Source organism: Pongo pygmaeus, chromosome 2 (assembly GCF_028885625.2).
Source record: "Pongo pygmaeus isolate AG05252 chromosome 2, NHGRI_mPonPyg2-v2.0_pri, whole genome shotgun sequence".
Lineage (NCBI taxonomy): Eukaryota > Metazoa > Chordata > Mammalia > Primates > Hominidae > Pongo > Pongo pygmaeus.
In genome coordinates this window covers 90,682,529-90,705,279 of record NC_085930.1, presented here as the reverse complement: position 1 = coordinate 90,705,279, position 22,751 = coordinate 90,682,529, and the positions used below count along the sequence as shown (strand labels likewise).

General features: G+C 38.7%; 1 protein-coding gene and 1 pseudogene across 8 annotated transcripts in view; both read right to left on the bottom strand.

Moving 5' to 3' along the window:
• Nucleotides 1-22,751, bottom strand: part of CADPS (calcium dependent secretion activator) — a 472,988-nt gene that overhangs the window by 379,350 nt on the left and 70,887 nt on the right. The window lies entirely within an intron of this gene.
• Nucleotides 1,654-21,980, bottom strand: LOC129034151 (large ribosomal subunit protein eL14-like; annotated as a pseudogene).

Genomic DNA, 22,751 nt, shown 5'->3' with positions numbered 1-22,751 from the left:
CACACTAATGTAAACTAGGAACTTTAGTTAATAATAATGTATCTGTATTGGCTCATCCACTGTAACAAATAGAGCATGCTAATGCAAGATGTTAATGATGGGGGAAACTGTTGGAGATAGGGGGATAGGGAGTATACAGGAACTCTCTGTATTTTCTGCTAAATTTTTCTATAAACCTAAAACTCCTCTAAAAAATAAAGTGTATTAGTTAAAGAGACACACACATATGCACATGCAGACCTTCTATAAAAGGATCCAAATACAGCAGCACACATGTTGCAGGCCTAAGCATGCCCAGGAAAGAACAGAAAATTCTGTCACTCAAGCCTGTCCTCATATTCAGAAGCAGGAAAGAGTAAAAAGCCATCAGCATTTCTGAGTTTCATCATCTCATGTCTTATGGCAATATGAGCCAGCTGAATTATACTGAGGTTTCAGAGACTTTTCTGCATCCACAAATGAGTTCTGGCTTATTAAAATGCTATTTATCATTGGCTCGATTCTCCCTCTGTGATTTTATATTATTGATAATTTAAAGGCATCAGTGATTTAATGACTCTTGCTCCATCTGACAGAAAAATAGCTTTGGTTCCTTTTGGAAGCAGTGGAGAGGTTGAACTTCCCTCGGGTTGAGTGACACCACTTGTCTTATCAATGGACAAACAGTATATATTTCATGTATTTGTAAACACATGGAGATACTTCATGGAATACCATTGCAATCACTTTGGAGATAGCTCCTTTTTCCCCTTATAATATTTCATTGCAAGAAACGTCGAGATCATTGTCCCTGTGCTTAGTTAACAATTGTTCAAATTTCATTTTCTAGTAAGCCCATTTTTTAGTAACTCCTCTGATGTATTTTTAAGCTATTAATGCTATTTAAAAGCCTTTCTGCACTTTCCCTTCACTTTCTTCACTTGGCAAAATCTTATTTGTCTATCAGAATGCTACTTCACATCACTTCTCTCTGATGGCTCCTTCCAGCCCCTGAATGATACCTCTTTAGTCTGAACTCCCTCATCCCTGACTCTTGGTATTTATTATACGATTGATATACAGCATGAACTTTAATGTCTGTCTTGCATCAGCCTTACCCATGAAGCTTACAGAAAATATTGATGCCTATACACCCACCACAGATCCACTCACTCAGAATGGCTGGGAATAGAAACCCAGGTATGTACAATTTTAGAAACTTCACAAGCATTTCTGACATAAGCCAAAGTTAAGAGCCATTGCAAGAAATACCTGCTGAACGAACTGAACTATGGTATATTTTTATAAAGGATGAAAGGTATTTCCTATTCTCTTTAGTATGAGTTAAATATTCTGTAACTGCATGTGAAATAGAAACTAGATTTTTCTTTTCCAGAAAGAACATTTACTTTTTTTTTTTAAGATGGAGTCTTGCTCTGTCACCCAATGGCACGATCTCAGCTCACTGCAACCTCCACCTGCCGGGTTCAAGCAATTCTGTCTCAGCCTCTTGAGTAGCTGGGATTACAGGCACGTGCCACCATGCCTGGCTAATGTTTGTATTTTTAGTAGAGATGGGGTTTCGCCATGTTGGCTAGTCTGGTCTCGAACTCATGACCTCAGGTGATCCACCTACCTCGGCCCCCAAAGTGCTGGGATTATAAGAGGTTCCTCTTATGCTTTCTTGCCAGATGCCTTTGGAGCTGGTGCTTTTTGGGCTGGAGTGTTTTGACCCTTCTGAGCTTCCAAAGGAGGTACTGCCTTCTGGCATTTTGCTTTCTGGGCAGGAATCTTCTGGGTTGCAGCCTTCTTGCCCGCAGTGGTCATCTTTTTTTCTGGAACTTTAGCAGCAGAACTCTCAATAGCAGGTGCTTTTTTGGGAGACACTTTCAGGAGAGCTGCCTTTTGAAGCTTCTTAATTTCATTCTTAATTATTCTGTTCCTCGTTTTGCCTTCATGATTTTAAAATGATCAAAATCTGCCATCTTGGCTTTCCCTTCTCTGGCTTCAATCTTCTTGGCCCATTATGTGGCTGCCCATTTTGTATTGTCTGCCTTCTGCCAGGCTTGTGGGACATAATTCTGCTGGGCACTGTGTGGAAACTTGAGGATGAAATCAGTGAGCTGCATGCATTTGAAAGGCATAGGCTGTCTCCTTACCTGAGTGCAAGGTCCACTGACCAAAGCCCCATTCTGATCAATAACATCTACAGTTGTGACCAATTTTCTAGCATAAGGTCCAAGGAAGATATAGGTTACCTGGCCAACCTCCACGAAGCTCCTCAACACAATGTCAGTGGCATTCAGTGAGAAGGAAACTAGATTTTTCAATGCAGTTTTAGAAGACTAAACTAGGAGACAGTAGATGGTACAGTGAAGCAGATTTAGGGATAACATAAGGATAAAGTTCTGTTATTTGGAACTCTTTAAAAATGAATTAGGTTGCCATTTGATGCAGTTTCTCATCATTGAGAGGATTTGCTTGTTTAGAAGGGATTCATCATTGAACTGAGGGCTACTGGCTACCACAGCCCCTTGCACATAGAGTTTATGGTACTTTATTTCATAGGGGTTTTTTTTTTCTTCCAGGCTGGTCTCAAACTCCTGGGCTCGGGCAATGCTTCCACCTTGGCCCCCCAAAATGCTGGGATTACAGGCATGAGCCACTGTGCCTGGCCCCAGGGGTATTTTCCAAATAGAAAAATGACCTAAAACTTGAAAATACAGCCTGGGCAACATAGCGAGATCCCATACCTCAAAACTTTTTCAAAAAATTAGCCAGGCATAGTGGTGCATGACTATGGTCCCAGCTACTTCGGAGGCTGAGATGGGAGGATTCTTTGAGCCCAGCAGCTTGAGGCTGCAGTGACCTATGACAGCACCACTGAACTCCAGCCTGGATGACAGAGACCCATTTCAAAAAAATAAATAAAATTATAAATTAAACTTGAAAATAAAAATAAAAGATAAATGTGTAACCTAGTTTGTCACCTAGTTTGTGATGAAGAGCATTGTGTAACGAGCTTGGAGAATGAGGTCCTCTCATTCTCCAGAAAAACTCTAAGTTTGTTTGAATTACTTTTTTCTACTGATTAGGTCCAGACTCTATGAAGCTAGACGTTAACTTGTAGAATACTGATAAGTTGCAAATGATTTCTGTCTAGTGGAAAAAAGATGATCCCCCAAATTATAGCATTATTGATCTAATGAACATTAACCAATTTTGAATATAACTCAGCAAACTTATTTTTGCATTCCTTTGCTGGCTGCCTATAAAAATCTCTCATCCTTTGTTGCTCTTTGAACCAGGTTTTCCATCTTGCTAGTTCCTTCATTAATGAGTTAAATAAATCTTTGATAACGGCTCATTAGATATTTATATGAGTCATGTTTTTAACTTTGTGAAAAATATACTTTGACAATATATAAAGGACTTATCATAGGGCTTGGCAGTAAAGTGCTATCCAGTAAATGTTAGTCATTATCTATATCTTAGGACTCCTACATTTATTTTTTAAAAAGATACTATTAGGGCTGATACTATTAGGGTACAATTTGCTTCATTATCTGTGATTCTGGCTGCTAATATGAATGAGATATACTCAGATAAGCAAGAAAACTTGTGTTGCAGGAGGTGTGTTTTTCTGGGGTAAGAGGACACGTACTACTATATTCACATAAAACATAACCAGGAGACTCGTCCTAGGGCAGACTCCACAATCTCTCTCAGGAATGTTTGCTACCCTGAAGGCTTACAGCAGACAAAGCCACCAGCCCTTTTGCAGCTGAGTTGGCTGCTGCCAAATATAAGAGCAGTGTATCTACTAGCAGGAATAACTTGAGGCCATGTCAGAATGCATACTCCATGGATACACTCCCATTTAGAAATACAAAAGTCACTCCTCCTTTCAAACCTCCTTTCAAAGAATAAGTGGATTTGAAGTTGGGTGTGAAGCCCAGAGAAGAGTAGATATGCTGAATCAGCCTCCTGGGCCTCTGACACATCAGCAGAGAAGGGACAATGACACACGTGATTCCCAGCATGGGCAGCCAGGAATCCAGCAGCAGAAATGGACAGGGGAGCAATGTGGGACAAGTATTCTGAAAAGAGCAAGTTAAGTTCTGTCGGGAGGGACCAAAGGGCTAGAGAGAAAACTAATCCTGGGAGCGAGAACACACCCATGATTGTGTGTGTGGGCAGATGCAGCTGAGGTGATCTGAGATGCCCCATGGAAGCCAGTACTCAAAGCCAAGCAGACGGCAAGATGGTAGGGGAGATACAAAAGCTGCACATTCCAGGTCTTTGTACCTCAAAGACCACCTTTTGGAAGCTTGTCTCTTTGATTATGAAAAAATAAAAATAGAAATAAAGGACCAGAGCAGGCCTTACAGCCTTCACGTCACTGAAATTCTTCATTTGTATTTGGTCCCCAGAGCCCTCACAATTTGACTGAGACTTTTGAGGTCTAAGAAGCTTCTATGAAAAGCTAAATATCAATTTCTAGTCACTCATTTCCTAATGTCTCCCTTTACCCATATTCAGTTGACATCTGCTCTCCTGAGAGATCTGGATTTTTGGTGAAGGTTTAGAAGAACAGACGCATCATTCTGGAATGTTGGTTAAAAATATATGGGGAAAGGAGAAGATGTCCAAAGGTGGGAGCCAGAAAAGAAATACCAGAGGGGGGAAAAAAAGACATTTCCCCCTTCTGGTAATTTTTGTACAAGTTGGGCATTAATGAAGCCTCTCTAAAGTTTAATATCAGGATTTACTGTTCAAATTTCAGAAGCCCTAATTCGTCCAGCCAGCCAGTTCAACTACTTATTAAGCATCACTATGTGCCAAGCACTGTTCTAGGAATTGAAAAGTCAGTGATAATTTAAAAAGCAAACAATCTCGCCCTTTTGGAGCTACCATTCTAGTTGACGATCATGAGGTCCAGTGGATGATATGAGTTCACGCCCAACACTTTACTTAATGTGTCATTAAAAGAGGTAAATTTGAACTCACATTTTTTCATGAAGACACCAAAGGGCAAAATGGCTTCACGAGTCAAATTTGGCCATGAATGATGGTCACATTTCTTTCTCTAAAAAGATGTACAGCATTTAAAGAGCAGAAATATTAGATTACACGGGGGCTAAACCCTGGATCAGAAAAAAGTAGCCTCAAAAATTATCTTTGGTGCATAAGCATGGGATTTTAAGAGTTTTGCATATAGTGTAGCATTTTTTTTTTTTTTTTTGAGATGGAGTCTCGCTCTGTTGCCCAGGCTGGAGTGCAGTGGCCCGATCTCATCTCACTGCAACCTCTGCCTCCTGGGTTCAAGCGATTCTCCTACCTTAGCCTCTCAAGTAGCTGGGATTACAGGTGCCCGCCACCACGCCTGGCTAATTTTTGTATGTTTAGTAGAGATGGGGTGTTGCCATATTGGCCAGGCTGGTCTCAAACTCCTGACCTCAGGTTATCTACTTGCCTTAGCCTCCCAGAGTGCTGGGATTACAGGCATGAGCCATTGCACCTGGCCTAGTCTAGCATTTTTTAATATAGCATCTTACATTCTTCCAGAAAATTGCTATGGTTCCAGAAAGAAAACAAATGCTAAAAATGTGTGGCTTTCCTCTCACAAGCTGACCTAAGTCATCAGTCTGAGACCCGGGAAAGCAATGTCAGTGATGTGTGTTCTCTGTTTCCTAGTAAAAGGCAAACTCTAGTTTCAAGCACAGGTGGGAATGGTGCACCTCAACTTTTTTTTTTTTTGAACCACTAAGAACTACTATTGTTTCCTTCTACAGACCCAAGTTCTGAAAGACAACTTCCTAAAACTCTGTATTTATCAAGCAATGGTAAACCAAGACTATTTATTATTTGTATTAATCTGAGCCTCAGGTTAGCAGTACCTCTACACTGAACTAATTCCAGGTCTGATGTGTTAGCGGTCCTGGGAAAATTGAAAGACAGCAAATACATATCCGGGCTCCTGGGGTCTGGAGCTAGACAACTATGTGGGACTTGAATTCTGGCTCAACATTTATTAGTTGTGAGACCTTAGGCAATTTTCTTAACCTGTTAGACACAATTATAAAGTTAGGGGAGGCAAGTTAAAAAAGATATATATGCAAGACGATTTGTTAAAGTATTACTTATAATAGCAAATGTCTATTGCTGAGGACTGGTTAAATAACAATTGTGTCTCCACACACTCAAGGACTGTACAAGTATAAAAGGAGTGGAGAATAGCTTTAGATACTGTTATGGAATGAACTCCACTGGATATTGTTAATTTAAAAATATGAGGTGGAGAAACACATGTATAGCATGGTACTATTTATCTAAGAGAGAAGGAGAGAAATACACACAAGTGCGTACATGTGTGAATGCACACATGCACACTTACATTATAAAAATGGAAGACAAACCAAAGCTTAAAATGAAATAATGTCTAGAGTGTGACCTCTGAGTACCATTTCCTATGAAACTTAACCAGGGTTCCTTGGAGCAATGGCTGATTTCCTGCCTTAAGCATGAAATGTACATGATGACGCTTATCTTACCGGAAATTAAGGAAGCTATCAAAGACTGCTGGAATTCTATTTAAAAAGGACACAGGAACCAATTAAAGGAGGCTCTCACTGGCCATAGATGGTTTGAGAATGTATAAAAATAATGGCTACATAGTATGTGATGTCAAATTATTTAAATCGTAACATTACTCATAAAACAAAATATATAAATGATCACCTTCCGAGGATGTTAAGGTACCAACCCATTATTTTGATAACATAAGTATCAAGCTTTTTGTGTGTGTTTGTGCATACCATATGAATTGCATCTCAGACTAAATAAATAATTCATGAGAAAAACTTTCTCTTTATAGGCTTTTTCCAGCTAATACATGAAAAATAGAATGATACTCTTCACCCTGTTGCAACTCCCAATAAAATAACAGATGTAGGCAATTGTCGCTGATGGATATTAACAGTCCCCAAAGAGGGAGAACTAGTTATTATGTGTCTACTGATGGAAGTACAAATACTGCCTCTGAAGTATTCTTGTACAAGAATCAAATATTAATGTGATAATCACTGGATCCTATTACCAATTTATGGGGAATGGAGAGAACTATGTTAAATAATACCAACGGGTGTAACCAGCAAAATCCACATTGTGGGAAACTCTCCAAGAAAAATGATCTAGTATCTTCAAGAAAAGAATGCAAGCAAAAAAAAAAATAGGGAGAGAGAAATTCTATAGATTAAAAGATACATAAGGGCCATATCAATCCATTGCAATGTATGCAGCTCATTTGGAACCTGATTTGAATGAGTGAACTAGAAAATATTTGTGAGATCTTTAAGGAAGTTGTAAACTGACTGAATATTTGAGGATATTAAAGAGTTACTGTTAGGGTTTCAGGTGTAATAACAGTACGGTGGGTTATGTTTGAAAAACCGATCTTTATATTTTGGAGATTCATATTATAATATCTATAAATATAATGTTATGCTTGGAATATGCTTTAAAATAATTCATTTCAGGAGCATGGGGAGCACACATGAAAGAGATTAACCATGAAGTGATCATTAATAAGCTGGATGATGGGTATAAGGGGGTTAGTTACACTAACCTCTCTACCTGTTTATATGTATATATGTTTGATATTTTCATAATTTAGAGTGTTTTTAAAAGTTAGTGAGTGATATAACTCTGGTGGGAGTGGTGGCGGGGTCAAAGGAAGGGAATGCCAGTGACCAGGTCTATTTATAGCAACATAACTTTCCCACCATGATCATGCTTCATCTCAACCTCCTAGCACTCTGAGAGTTTCATTTGTTTGTGCCATACTGCAAACATTTTGAAAAGCTGCTTTTTGAATGTCATACACCTTGAGCCTTGCTTTGCCATCCAGCATTTTTGTTGTTGTTGTTGATACCAAAGTAACCTTCTTATAGAACTGCAACACTCACCCAGTACATAATGGTGAAATCTCTGGTCATTCCCAAGACTGAAAGAACGTAATGTGATACTATTAAAGACCCATCAGCTTCCCTGCTCCCATACCTGCTCAAGGTGATTAAGTTGATGATAAGAAGGTAAGCACAGTGAGTAGGAAAATGGCAGAATCAACAATGTGCTTATTTCTCATTGGCCATATTAGGAGGTTGCAACAGATGAGTACTTCAAATCTCTCAAGACCAGCCCTTCCCAGTGCAAATAGGAAAAATATTTGATATATGGATCATCATCAACACTGAACCATGCCCTGTGCATACTGTGTCTTGAGATGTCAGCTAATGGTAGCTTGAAACCATCATAATTGGTAAGACATAAAAAACCAAGCATCTAGGTCACAAAGAAAAACTCTTCAAAAAGAAAAAAAAAAAAAAAGGGCCAGGAATAGTGGCTCAAGCCTGTAATTCCAGCACTTTGGGAGGCTGAGGCAGGCGGATCATTTGAGGCCAGGAGTTCAAAACCAGACTGACCATCATGATGAAACCCCGTCTCTACTAAAAATACAAAAATTAGCTGGGCATGGTGGTGCATGCCTGTATTCCCAGCTACTCAGGAGGCTGAGGCACAAGAATCGCTTGAACGTGGGAGGCAGAGGTTGCAGTGAGCTGAGATCATGCCACTGCACTCCAGCCTGGGGGACAGAGCAAGACTCTGCTCAAAATAAAATAAAAATAAATAAAAATAAAGTTATTTTCTTGTTAATCATTGAAAAAGGATGTTATGCAGAAAGCTATTTGAAAGTAGAAATTCTTTTTGGAAATGACTCTTTTAGTGTGTGATGTGAGGATGTACCCATATATTTGATGTGCTTACAAAAATCTCTAATGGCAATTCCAGCATTTTGGGAGGCTGAGGCAGGGAGATTGCTTAAGGTCAGGAGTTCAAGAGCAGCCAGGGCAACATAGCGAGACCCCATCTCTAAAAAAATAAATACATTAGCTAGGTATGGTGTCACATGCCTGTAGTCCCAGCTACTGAAGTAGGAGGCTAAAGTAGGATAAGAGCTTGAACTCAGGAGTTCGAGGTTAAAGTGAGCTATGATCATGCCACTGCACTTCAGCCTGGGTGACAGAGTGAGAACCTGTCCCTACAAAACACACACACATGCACACGTGCACACACACACACACACAAACATCTTCCTAAAATATTGTAAATGATCTTATAAACTTGATTGATCTGCTCTCAGAGGTTTTGAACTAAGAATTTTAGTAAGTTTTAAAGAAATTTTCAAAAAAATATAAAGATGAAACATTTATTGAATAATAACAATAGACTGACACTAGAAAAGACAGCAATTTGCTAGTAGATATTTAAAAAATCCTGGAGTAGTTGGTGGGTAGAATTGAAACACAGATATCTTGGTGCAGCCAAGCAATGCCTATCTTTCATTTCAATCTAAGGATATTTCTGAGGCATCTTTTTCAGTTATGATCAAGTATTTTTTAAAAAACCTCAAGCCAGGCATAGTAGCTCATGCCTGTAATCTCAACACTTTGGGAGGCTGAGGCAGGAGGATCGCTTGAGCTCTGGAGTTAGAGACTAGTCTGAGCAATATGGCGAAACCTTGTCTCTACCAAAAAATACAAAAAATTAGCCGGGCATGGTTGCATGCACCTGTGGTCCCACCTACTTGGGAGGCAGAGGCAGGAGGATCACTTGAGTCCAGGAGGCAGAGGTTGTAGTGAGCGAAGATCGCACCACTGCACTCCAGCCTGGGTGACAGAGCAAGATCCTGTCTCACACACACATGCAGAAAACCAAAAGCCCCAGAACTGTGCCTTTGAGTTACTAATTCAGAAAGCCTGAAACAAAAATTTTCAAAAATACTGAAGCATAGTCAAGCATATTTTTGATTAAAATATTTTATTTTCATGAGAGTGAAAACATAAATAAATCAATATATTTATCATACCATTGATAAATACAACCAAAACATTATTTTATCTATGGCTCCCCCTTTTAAATGTATACTTTTATCTATATTTTCCATGCATAGTATATTAGCATAATACTAGTTATTAATAAATGAGTGCAAAGAAGAGGGTATCCTCAAAATATTTTACTGATAGGATGTGTGTTCAAAATAGCTTGGAAACCATGGATATAGTGATTAAGGGTCTTCATTTTGGAATCGGACTGCTTAAATTTGAATTTTGAATCTATTGTGGCCTTTGGACGATAGTTTGGCTTGTTTAAGCCTCAGTTTGCCTGTAAGACAGGTATATTAATAGTATCTGCATTATGACTGTTACAACGATTAAATGAGATAAAATGTGATGTTGTAGCTCTGTCTTTGGCACACGGTAAGTATACCAAAATGTTAGGTACTATCACCATAATCATTATCATTGTCCTCATCCTTGTCATTGTCATCATCATCATGAAATCAAGATGTCTAGTCACAATCATTGATGTTCTAAATATAATAATAAAATATAAGTAACCTTCAATGTGTCTTTAATGTGTTTCTCACAGTTGTGTAAAAAATATCATACTTATTTTGGCAGTTTTATTAAAGGTACAGCTGCTCAACTAGGTCAGATGTTCCTCAAGGCCTGCTTGAATGATGTGATACCCCACACAGTAAAATCTGAAATAACTGAAGGGCAGGCAGTGAATGCAATACCTTTTCTCATTAGATACCTCCCTTAATTATTTACAAAGCGCAGGAATGAAAAATAAGAGGGTCTTGGAAGAAATCGGGCAGGACGTAGGCCAAGTATTTATAACCATATGTATTCTTCCTTCAGTTTCCTCTAGAGTTCTGCTTGTGTGGCTGAATCCCTAGGTTTTCTCAGATAAAAGTCAACTGAGTTAAGAAGAGGTTGAGAAAAGCTCGCACTTTACCACGAAGTCGGTGACCCATGGAAAGCTACACACTTCTCAATGTCTAGATCTTAAATAAGATCGTAAATAAGGTCTTAAATGATCTTAAACAAGATCTATGCCTTCAATCCATGTGTTTTGAAGACATATCAGAATGACCTTGGGACCCGACACAGCTGTATTTGTAAAATTTGCAAAGCTATTGTATGTGTACTTTAGTCCCTGTTTTAGCTTTTGATGTGATGATATTCCTTGTTGGTAGGGATTTCCTGCAGACAGGGTCTTTCTTAAATAATGGGATTATTAGTGTATTTTCAATCAGATGACTTCTCTGTTTGAATAAACTGCTGTCTTGCCCCTCTTTTTGTACTCTACCAGAGAGCTAACAAATATGGGCAAAATAAATCTCTCCTTATGAAGGAAAGCAGGATTTTGCCCATATGTTTTTCCAAGAGGATTTTAAAAATAAACTCCACTGAACTTTAAATTTGAAGGACTAAGGGCTTAGGGTATCTTTCACTCATCTTAAATAGGACTGCAAATAGGAAACAGAGCTGAGGTTCCAATATCAATCTGGCTCCATAGTCAATGCTGGTGATTTCAAAGACATTCATTCAATGATCACAAAAATATATTCTCCCTGGTTTTTGCTGAGAGCAGGTATTAGTTTCTGAATGATTGATTTTATTGGCCAGATTGTGGTGGTTTAAAGCATAGATCTTGGCATCAGATGGAACTGGTTTCTGGTCACGTCTGCCGTTTCCAGCTATATGATCCTAGGCAAATAAACTCAACTTCTAGGAAAAATAGCACCTATATTCATGGGTGGATTAAATGAGTAAATGTGTATAAATGCATATGGCCTGGTCAAAAAAAGCATTCATTATATGTAAACTTCCATCAGCATCATGACGAGAATTATTATCACCAGCACCATTTGCATGGTTACCATGAAGTAGTCTGACACTTTAAATTGGAAATGGAGATGCCTTGGTTAAAGTTCCAGTTCCAACATTTTTCTGAATCTCTAGCATACCAGAAGCATTTGCTGTGCAATTTTGGGTCTCATTTTCTCCAAGCAGAAAATGGACTCAATAAAACCTGCTGAAAGATTTCCCCAAGTGGTAAGCGCAGCAAAATCAAATGCACTATTATATTAGAATTTGGAAGCAAATGTCAAGTCTGTAAAACAGAACTGTGGCAACATAAAACTGACACATATTCATTCTCAATCACTGGTGTTTATGAAGTTCTAGTATCAATGGCCACTATCTGAGCTAGAGTTGGTGCCAAGAGCTTTATATGTACTATCCTAGGGGTTCTTCTTGACAATCCTGTGAAATAAGCACCGCTATTACAAGTGAGGAAACCAAGACTTAAGGAGACTGAGGAACATATCCAAAGTCACACAGCCAGAATGGAGTAAGACTCCAAGTTCTAACCTACAGCCAATGTTCTTAATAAACTCATTATATAGTCACCCCAAAAGGGGAGTAGGAGTATGTGAGTCTAATCAGCACACTTAAAGCATTTTATTGAAAATGGCAGGCCTGTTAGCATTTTCCTTGTTTTTCATAAATTTAACAGTATTTTGCTTGGGCTACTTTGCCCCAGTATGTTGTTCTTTGAGACTCAGTAAATATCAATCGACAGCAAGGAAGAAGTTTTACCAATATGCTGGCAAAAAAGCGGGGAGGGGTGTAGAAGCCAGCTTCACACTGAACACGTTCCAGAGATATTCAACAACAGAAGTAATCCATATGAGAAAACAAAGGAAGTAGCTGGAGTCTTTCAGAAGTTTTATGTTTATTCTTAGACACAGTTTCAAATAAACCTATCAAAATATTGCAGTGCAGTGAGAATGTGAATAATAACTCCAAAGAAAGTAATAATTATAATTAACATGTATCAAGCCTCATTATGTGCTAGGCTCTCGGCCAAGTCCTTAACGTAGTTTTTCCTGCTCTCACTCCCTTCAACAAACTTTTATTGAGGGTCCACTATGTGTTTGGTCCTATTCTAAACTGTGAAATAGAGCCTTGAAAAAAATAGCCATAGTCCATGCTCTTAGGGAGTTTACTTTTATATATTGTCTTTTAGGTACACGAATACAAGCTTTTTGGAGGAAAATTTGAAAATTTTCATCAGAAGGCTTAAAATTCTTTAAAATATGTGATTTTTGATATTATCATACAATGAAATAATACTTCAGACACTAGAAATGATTTAGAATTTTATGAAATGATGCAGGAAAATGTTCATAAAGAGTATGCAACACATATTTTTATAAATTATGGACACAGAAAAAATAAGAAGGCTACATAATCACCAACTTTATAGTAGTATCTCTGAATAACTGGATTGTGGGTGATTTACATTTTATTCATTTTTATTTGTTTTTTCTAAATTCCTATGATGAATAAGTACTACTGATACAAGATAAATTACTTTATAAATATTGTAGCCCTATTCATTTCTATTCCAAACAATTTGTTCTGAATCTTATGTCTCCATGTATATTTGTTTCTGAATCTAATGTCTCCATATATATTTTGAAAAAGTACAAGAAATGGAAGTAAACTGCTATATTTCAGTGATTACTGTTTCATTTAGAGGCAAATAGTACAGTGGGGAGTCACAGAACTAGATTCATACTAGTCCAGCAAATATCATTTTGCACCTAGGACCAGCTCTAACTACCAAGAACTTCAGATTACATCTCCTGTTTGAGCCTTCCTTTACCCGTCTATAAAATGAAAGGATTGGAAAAAGTGATTTTTAAGGATATTGTCAATGATCAAAAGTTATTTTCCTTGCTCTATTGACAATGACTATGGCTTCTAGACCTTTGGGCATTCATGGAAGTCCAGTCCTTAACAAAGCTACACATGGAGAAAAGTCACATTGTGATTCAAAGGGACCAGAGAGTGTCTATTTGCAGATACACCCTCATATATTTTCTGAGTCTAATTAGAACATTTTCAATAAAGTTCTGGTGCTTTTGTTACTGTCGTGATAATTCTGTGTTATTTTAAAAATGGTGAATTTTTTTTTATCCTCAAGCACATGTGTTGGCTCCTAAGTAAAAAAAAAATATGTATTTATCAGTATTCTTTGTGCAATATTTCCATTTCCCATTAAATGTTCAGGTGACTTACATACGAATAGGACAAAACAAGAGGGGAGACAAAATTCCAGGTCCATTAAATGAGATACAAATGTAACTGGGAATCTTAAAGCAGATTCTTTTCCTATGCACACTGAATATTCTATAGCAGTATAGTCCAATGGGACTTTTTGGAATGGTAAAAGTGCTCTATACCTGCACTGTACAATATGGTAGACAATAGCCACATGTGGTTAGTTAGTGCTTGCAATATGACTAGTGTGAATGAAGAACTGAATTTAATTTCAATTAGTTGAAATAGCTACCTGTGGCTAGTGACTACCATATTGGGCAGCTCAGGTTACAGTCTTGCTATACAGAATATGTCTCATGGACCAGCAACAGCAGCATTAACTGGGAATTACTAGGAATGCAGAACTGTTAGAAATGCAGAATCTCATTCCCTATTGTGACCTACTGAATCAGAATCTGCATTTTAACAAGATCTCCAGGTGATTCATATGAAAACTCATGTGTGAGAAGCATTGCTCTGGAGAAAATTGCTCAACTTTCCATTTCATTGCATCGGTCAATCAAGCAACCAATTGATCTCTCAATAAGTCAGCAGGTACCAGTATCTGCTCATGGCACCAGGCACTGGATAAGTCACAGCAGGAAAACAGAAAAGATGTAGGAATGTGCACTATGCAGTACAGCATGGCAGATAAGACAATTACCTTTCAAACTGTTCTGGCAATGCCCTTTCCTAAATATGTTACCTTAAGCAAGATAGTTTACTTCTCTGTTTCCCCATCCTTTAAACAGAAACAGTTTGTGAAGATTAAATTAGATAATGTACTTTAAGTACTTAGCACATGCCTGGCACATAGCATGTACCCAATAAATTGTCATTTTGCTGTTGTTTTACTTATCAAGGCTCTTATAATGAAGCTACAGGAGATTCACATCCTTAAACCAGCTGGACCTTTGCAGAAGATGAGGGTATTAACTACAGCCCATACTGAAAAGATGCTGAATCTTATGTGGCTTCATTCTCCAAGAATGCACCACTCTAATCAATATCAGCATGTAGGAAGATAAAACACTTCAGTACAGACATATTGTTCATTAAATAAAATGTCAAAAGAGAGTCAATTCATGTGACTAATGAGTGTGTTTAACGTTTTTTGTTTTTTTGTTTTTTTTTTTGATAGGGTCTTGCTCTGTTGCCCAGGCTGGAGTGCAATGGTGTGATCACAGCTCACTGCAACCTTGACCTTGATCTCTCAGGCTTAAGTGATCCTCCCACCTTAGCCTCCTGAGTAGCTTGGACTACAGGCATGCACCCTGATGCCTGGCTAATTTTTAAATTATTTTGTACAGACAGGGTCTTATTAAGTTGCCAGGCTAGTCTCAAACTCCTGGGCTCAAGTAATGCTCCTGCCTCAGCCTCCCACAGTGTTGGGATTACAGATATGAGCCATTGTGCCCAGACTTGTTTAACTTTTAAATGTCATGTCCTCTGCCACAGGATCTTGGTATATTTTCCAAATTAAAGCTCGCATATTAATTAATTTACTTAAAAAACTTATTTTTATTTTTTAGAGACAAAGTCACACGCTGTCACCTAGGCTGGAGTGCAGTGGCAAAATCATAGCTCACTATAACCTTGAACTCCTAGGCTCAAACAATCCCCCACATTAGCTTCCCAAGTAGCTAGGACTACAAATGCATACCATCACGCTTGGCAATTTGTTTTTTATTTTTTGTAGGGACAAGCTCTCACTATGTTTCTCAGGCTGGTCTCAAACTCCTGGCCTCAGGTGATCCTCCTACCTTAACTTCCCAAAGTGCTGGGATTACAGGCATAAGTCACTGCACACAGCTAACAAATATTTATTGATAACATAGTTTTGGGAGAAGGTTTAAGGATGGATTCTGCAGTCAGACTACTTGGATCGGAAGCCCAGTTCTTCCACCTAGTAGCACATTTTAAATCTTTTCTGTACCTTAGTCTCTTCGTCTGTAAAATGGGAAAACTACAGTAATGAATGACCTTTTAAAAAACTGCCTAAAGGTTGTCAGCATAAGAAGTGTTTGGAAGTACTTTTCTTCACAAATTAGTAGTACCCCTACTTTGCTCAGCTTTCAGACCAAATGCTGCAAGAACTTACAAATGCCAAGTGACAAGTATTTATAATGCTTGTGAAACATTAACAAACAAAATTTAATATGGTGTAGAATGTGGCATCACTATTTATTTAAAATAGGGTCCTTTTGGTATTCTCTGTAACTGGGTCTTCTTCAAAGGAATCCAAAACAGACCTGAATTATACACAATCAGTTTCAGCGGTGCTGTTGACCAAATTTATCCATGAACTGAATTAAAAATTATAGAAGAGTTTGGAGGAAGACATTCAGCATTTGAGCTAATATGTGCAGCAGATCACTCCATTAAGCATCATTGCTCATTTTGCAGCATCACAGTTAAACCAGAATGTGGACCTTTTGATATAAACCATTGCTGGAAAATGACTGTACCAAGTAACTGGGTTCTTTCCTCTGACTCATCCTGACCCCAGCTACAGAAAACCAGTTATCTCATATTGATTAGGGATGGGCTTACTTTTGGAGGGTAACTAATCTGTTCTTTAAGAGAACTAATAGTTAGATTCATGGAATTTCAGATACAATTTTTTTAAAAATTGAAACCATCCTGAGCATATGGTATGAATGTGTGCGCACGTGCGTGTGTGTGCATGCATGCATATTTGTTTGATGATTTTGTTCCTCAAAATCATTGTTATAAATTACAGATAACACTGTGGAAAATCCCTAGAAGAGAAAGAGTTCCAATTAACATTCAATTTGTTGTTGGGGCCTGTGGAACTCCCTGGGGTATCCTAGAGACAAGAAGTCCAGACAAAACTAAAGACCCTTGGGCTTCCAACTCAATTATCCCTCACCCTCTCAAATGAACAAGCAAATAAAATATACAATCAAAATCTGCCAAGATACACATGTGAATAAATGGACTAGTGGAATCCAGTGATAACTCTAAATAAAAAATATGATGGAATGATGAGTAACAGTTTGGGCTCTAAAATCAGTCTGGGTTCAATTCCCAGCTCTGCCAGTGACTACTAACCATGAAACCTTGGCACATGATATAAAGCCTCTGAAGTTTCCCTGTGTGAAGAATGCGGATAACAATCGTGTCAACTAGATACGTTTGTTATAATAATTAAGTAAGTAGTGATGGAAGCTTGTATTTACATCAGCATGTATGAAGTGCTCCTTTAAGCACTTTTTGTATATTCCCTAGTTACTCCTCACAGTGGTCCACAGGATGTGCAGTTATCTGCCCCCTGTCTCTACTATACAGATAAGGATATAAATACACATATATTTAGTAACTTGCAGAAAAACAACAGAGCTGGTAAGTGGAGCAGGTAGTATTTGAACTCAGGAGGCTGGACTCCAGAGCCCACATGTAAACCATTCTGCATGAGATGTTTGATATAGTCACAGGTATTTAGTAAATAATCATAATCAGTAAATATTAGCTATTCTTGTTATTGTATTTATGGTAGATTGTAATGAAAAATATAACAAAAACTATTGCTAATGTCCCTCATTCCATCATCTTTTTTCCCTAAGGATGGTAGGGCCCTGCGGATATGTTTCTGTGGGCTAGAGAATCTGTTGTTCATGTTTACAAGACAGACGGAAGGTGGTAAAAAAAAAAAAAAAAAAAAATGCAAGAGCTCTTCCTGATGAATATTCTGGTCTCAGTAGTTTAGGTAAAGAATTTTTAAAAATCTAATTTCTCCCTTCTCTTGCACATCAGTTTGGAGAATGTGGATGCCAGTAATTATCCTGTGGCAGGCTCTCATTCAGATCACCGTCTCTTTGCCAGAGCGCTATGGGTTCTCAGGGGGCCTTTCTCTGCAGGCTGCTGAGTGCTTTTGGTCTCAGAGCTACCCACAAGCCACTCATGTTTACTGACATCTTCCTAAGAACTCAGACTCTCCATCTCTCTTGACGGAAAATGGCCATATAATTAAAGATCTCTATACACTAATAGACCTCCTTTTCCTCAAAATCTTGATCTCTGTCTCACTGCAGGGCCTTTGCACACACTAGAATACTCTCCCACCAGCTCTTGGCAAAACCTCACCCTTCTGGTATCAGTTTCGAAATCACCATCTCTAAGAGGCTTGCTCTTCCTAATCTAAACCTCTTCCACTACAACCCTTTCATCACCCTCACCTTTTCTATTTCCTCAGAGTACTTACCATTAAAAAAATACTCTTGTTGGCATATGCCCTAGATGTAAGCTCCATGAGGTAGGGCCCTTGTTTTTCTTGTTCGTCATTGCACATTCTATCTTAGCATGCAATACTCAATAAACATTAAATCAACAGATACATAAATTTGCTTCTCCTTACATTAGCTGGATTCTTCAGACTGTTCTTGTTTACTAAGGCTTGTATTTTTAAGGTCCATCTTGCTTTACCAACTTTCTGTTTCAGGTTCTTCTTCATAGGCCCTCATTCATTCATTCATTCATTCAACAAATATTCATTGAGTGCCCACAAAGTGCCAGACATTGGGGGTCAAAGAGGAATCAAACACATTCTGGCCCTTGAAGAACTTTGAGTCTCTTGGGCAAGGCACATGTGGACAGATGATTTCCACAGAACCTTCTGTCTACCACTGGTATTATGGACCAAACAGGGGCTCCTAACCAGACTTGGATAGTAGGGGAAGGCCTCCTGCAAGACATGAAAAAGGAGCTGATTGCTGAAGGATCAATGGGAGGTAACTGAGTAGAGAAGACTGGGACCATATTCCAGGTGGAGGGAACAACATCAACAGGGGTACAGAAATCATAATGGCAGGGACACTCTACATGTTTAAATGTTAGATGGTTAAGTGTGAGGAAGGGAAAGCATGGGCCTGGTCATGGAAAGTCTTGAATCATGTGCTAAAAAGCTTGAATTTGATCCCGTAAGAACCAGGAGCTATGAAGGTTTTATTCAGGAAAATGAAGGTATGATGTCATTGGATTTTTTTTTTTTTTAAGAGACAGGGTCTTACTACATTGCCCAGGCTGGAGCGCAGTGGCTATTCACAGATGTAGTTCCACCATGAACAGCATAAGAGTTTGACCTGCTCTGTTTCTAATCTGGGTCAATTCATCCCTCCTTAGGCAACCTGGTGGTCCCTGCTACCAGGAGATAACCACATTGATGCTGGATTCAGCACAGACACCAACTGGCATAGTGCACTACAGCCCAGAGATCTTGGGCTCAAGTGATCCTCCTGCTTTAGCCTCTGGAGTAGTTTGGACCACAGGAACAAGCTACCACGCTGTGGCTTATTTGAATTTTTAAGACGCATGCTTACAACTTCCTTTTCTTGAGCTCATGAATGGCAGCAATTTGCACCTGGTCAAGTTAAGAAAAAGGATGATGAAATCCGTGAAGGAGTTACATAAGAAGACAAATGATGTCTTAAAAAGACATTAAAAAGTTTTCCGGAGAAGGGCTATAGCAGAGAGAGTCTAGGCATGGGCATAATTGCAACTCTTATTTATATGGGCATCATTTGCTTAAACTAAGAGATGATTTCACTCTGATTGGAAACCATTTCTGATTCAACTTAAATGACCTGCATAAATATTTTATAACCATTCAGGATCAGCATATTTGCAGATAAGCCAGACTACTTAATAAAATGTGTGTTTTAGTGCTGCAGAGAGGAAAAAAACTGAATAATTGTAGGAAATGTTGGAATCAAAAAAATGTGTGACAGAAATTCCTTGGGTAAACAAATCATTGCTATGAAAACACTGCTTCCCATAATTTAGTATTTAGTAATCACCTACTAATTAAATAAATGCTAGAATATTGCTAAGCTTAAGCCATTATTTTTCTTAAAACTGTAAGCATGCTTATATTTACAATTTCACCAACTGCGTATTTTTTCCTTTATTCTAAGAGAAAAAGAGAAGTGAGATGGCATTGAGACAGTCTGGAGAAATTAATGCACAGAGTTAACCTGTATTATCCAACCCAAAAGTTTTTCTCCCAGAAAATCAGTTTGAGTTACTGTATGGTTTTTTTTTTCCCTCCCTCAGGGAATGTCCATGAAATAGCCCTTTAACTCCATTCTTTTCTTGAGGAATGGCAGTTACGTTTCTTTGTTTTGTTCTTTCTTATATAGGGGGCCCACAAATTGTGTCCTGTGACTATGTTTGGTTTCCTCACCGGTAGAGATCAAGTCTTGCCTTCTGTGTGACTGCTCCCCTCCCAGCACTTTGCATGCAGTAGTAACCCATAAAATATTTAATGAATAATGAATGAATTATCCAATCAACTCTCACTCCACTTCGTCTCCTGTTTGATAGAGAAGATAGATATTTCCAGAAAGGCAAATTTAAAAGGTTTCCTGATCATGTCCTTTGCAGAGACATGGATGGAGCTGGAGGCTGTTAGCCTTAGCAAACAAATGCAGGAGCAGAAAACCAAACACCACATGTTCTCACTTATAAGTGGGAGCTAAATGATGAGAACACATGGACACATAGAGAAGAACAACACATAATGGGGCCTGTTGGAGGGTGAAAGGTGGGAGGAGAGAGAGGATGAGGAAAAGTAACTAATGGGTACTAGGCTTCATACCTAGGTGATAAAATAACCTTTGTAACTGACCCCCATGACACAAGCTTACCTATGTAACAAACCTGCACTTGTACCCCTGAACTGAAAAGTTAAAAAAATAAAAAAATAAAAATAAAAGGTTTCCTGAAAGTAATCTATAACAAAATAATCTTTTGAGACTGAAAAATGTAACATATATATTTTTTAGAAACCACCATGAAGAAGAATAAATGCAAAACTTAATGTTTGACATTAATTAATTCATTCATTCAACAAATACTGAGCATCCACTGTGTTCTAGGCACTATACTTGGAGCTGTGGATACAAAAGTGACTATAAAAGACATGGCAGACAGACAATGTACAAGAAAGCATTAAATAAACATTCCAGACTGAGATAAATGCAATGAAGCACATAAACAATGCGATGGCTAATATTGAGTGTCAACTTGATTAGATTGTTCCTGGGTGTGTCTGTGAGGGTGTTGCCAAAGGAGATTAACATTGGAGTCAGTGGACTGGGAGAGACAGACCCATCCTTAATCTGGGCGGGCACCGTCTAATTAGCTGCCAGTGTGGCTAGGATAAAGCAGGCAGAAGAACATGGCAGGACTTGATTTGCTGAATCTTCCAGCCTTCATCTTTCTCCCGTGCTGTATGCTTCCTGCTCTTGAACATCAGACTCTAAATTATTCAGCTTTTGGACTCTTGGGCTTACACCAGTGAAGGCCGCACTGTTCACTTATCTACTTTTGAGGTTTTTGGGACTTGGACTGGCTTCCTTTCTCCTCAGCTTGCAGATGGTCTATTGTAGGACTTCACCTTGTGATTGTGTGACTCAATAATCCTCAATAAACTCCCCTTCAGATACACATCTATCCTATTAGTTCTGTCCCTCTAGAGAACACTAATACAAACAGGAAGACGAATTTTCTACTCATCTTTTAAAGTTCAGCCCAAATGTTACCCCTGTGAAGCTTCCCTCAATATCCCTAGGATGTGTTAGGTACTTTTTCCTGCTTCCTCTCATTAATCTTTCTACATAGCTTCTTTACACAGTGTTTCACTTTGTATCCGAGTAACAGGCTTGTCAGTATTTATACCAGATTATGAACAAGGATCTCACATATAGGAGACGTTCACTAAGAAATTGTTGAGTAAAGAATGAATGACCTGTATTGGCTCTTAAAGCAACAGAAGCTCCCAAGTACTGACGGAGAATCCACTGCCATGAGTCTCTCTAGACATCAGCAGATATTTTGGCACGAACTTCAGCAGCCATTCCTAGTATTACCCTATAGAGCTGCTTGTCCGAGCTTTACCTGATGGTCATCCTCCAGCACCCTGTTGTGATGACCCTCCTCTAGACAGCATATGTGCGTCATGTGTGCCTAACTTGCCCATGTTCTCCGGGAGAAGAGCAGTGCTTCACAGATTGTGCTTCACAGATTGTCCACCACTGTTGACAGCACTTTACTTGGGTGCTCTGAGGAACTGTGCATTTCTTAAACAAAAGGGTTAAGACCCAAATGAGGGGGTTACTGGTCCAGAGCTAACTCTAGATTCTGGCTTTTGTAGCCGAGGGTGCCCCGTCCAGTGTTAGACATATAGCCTGTTGGTGTGCTCTAACTCTGGAGGCAGACTACTTAGATTCAAATCGGCTCTGTCACCTACTTGCTTAACAAGTTCACCTATGAAACACTCTTCCTTGATACGTTGGTAAGAAAAATTATACCTTCACAGACCGATCCTAAATTTATCTCTATTTTTAAATAACTTGTTTCCTCTATGGAATATATTCAGGTCTAAATACACTTTGTCAAGCAGCAAGATAATGTTAGGATTACAGGCACAAATTCTAGAGTCAAATCAACCTGCACTCAAGTGTTGGCTCTTCCAGTTTCTGTGTATGTGGCCCTGGGGCAGCTGCTTAACCTCTCTGAGCCTCAGCTATTTTTAATGTATAAATGTAGACAATACTGTATAATTTGGGGTTTATAATGGGGTTGAATGAGATTATGTATGCAAAGGGCTTGATCATACCTGGGAAATGGGAGCTCAATAAGTGTTAGCCACCGCTACCACCACCACTACCACCACCGTCACTGTTGGGAAGTGATTATCCATGATATTTCTACATTTCTTTGACCACTTTC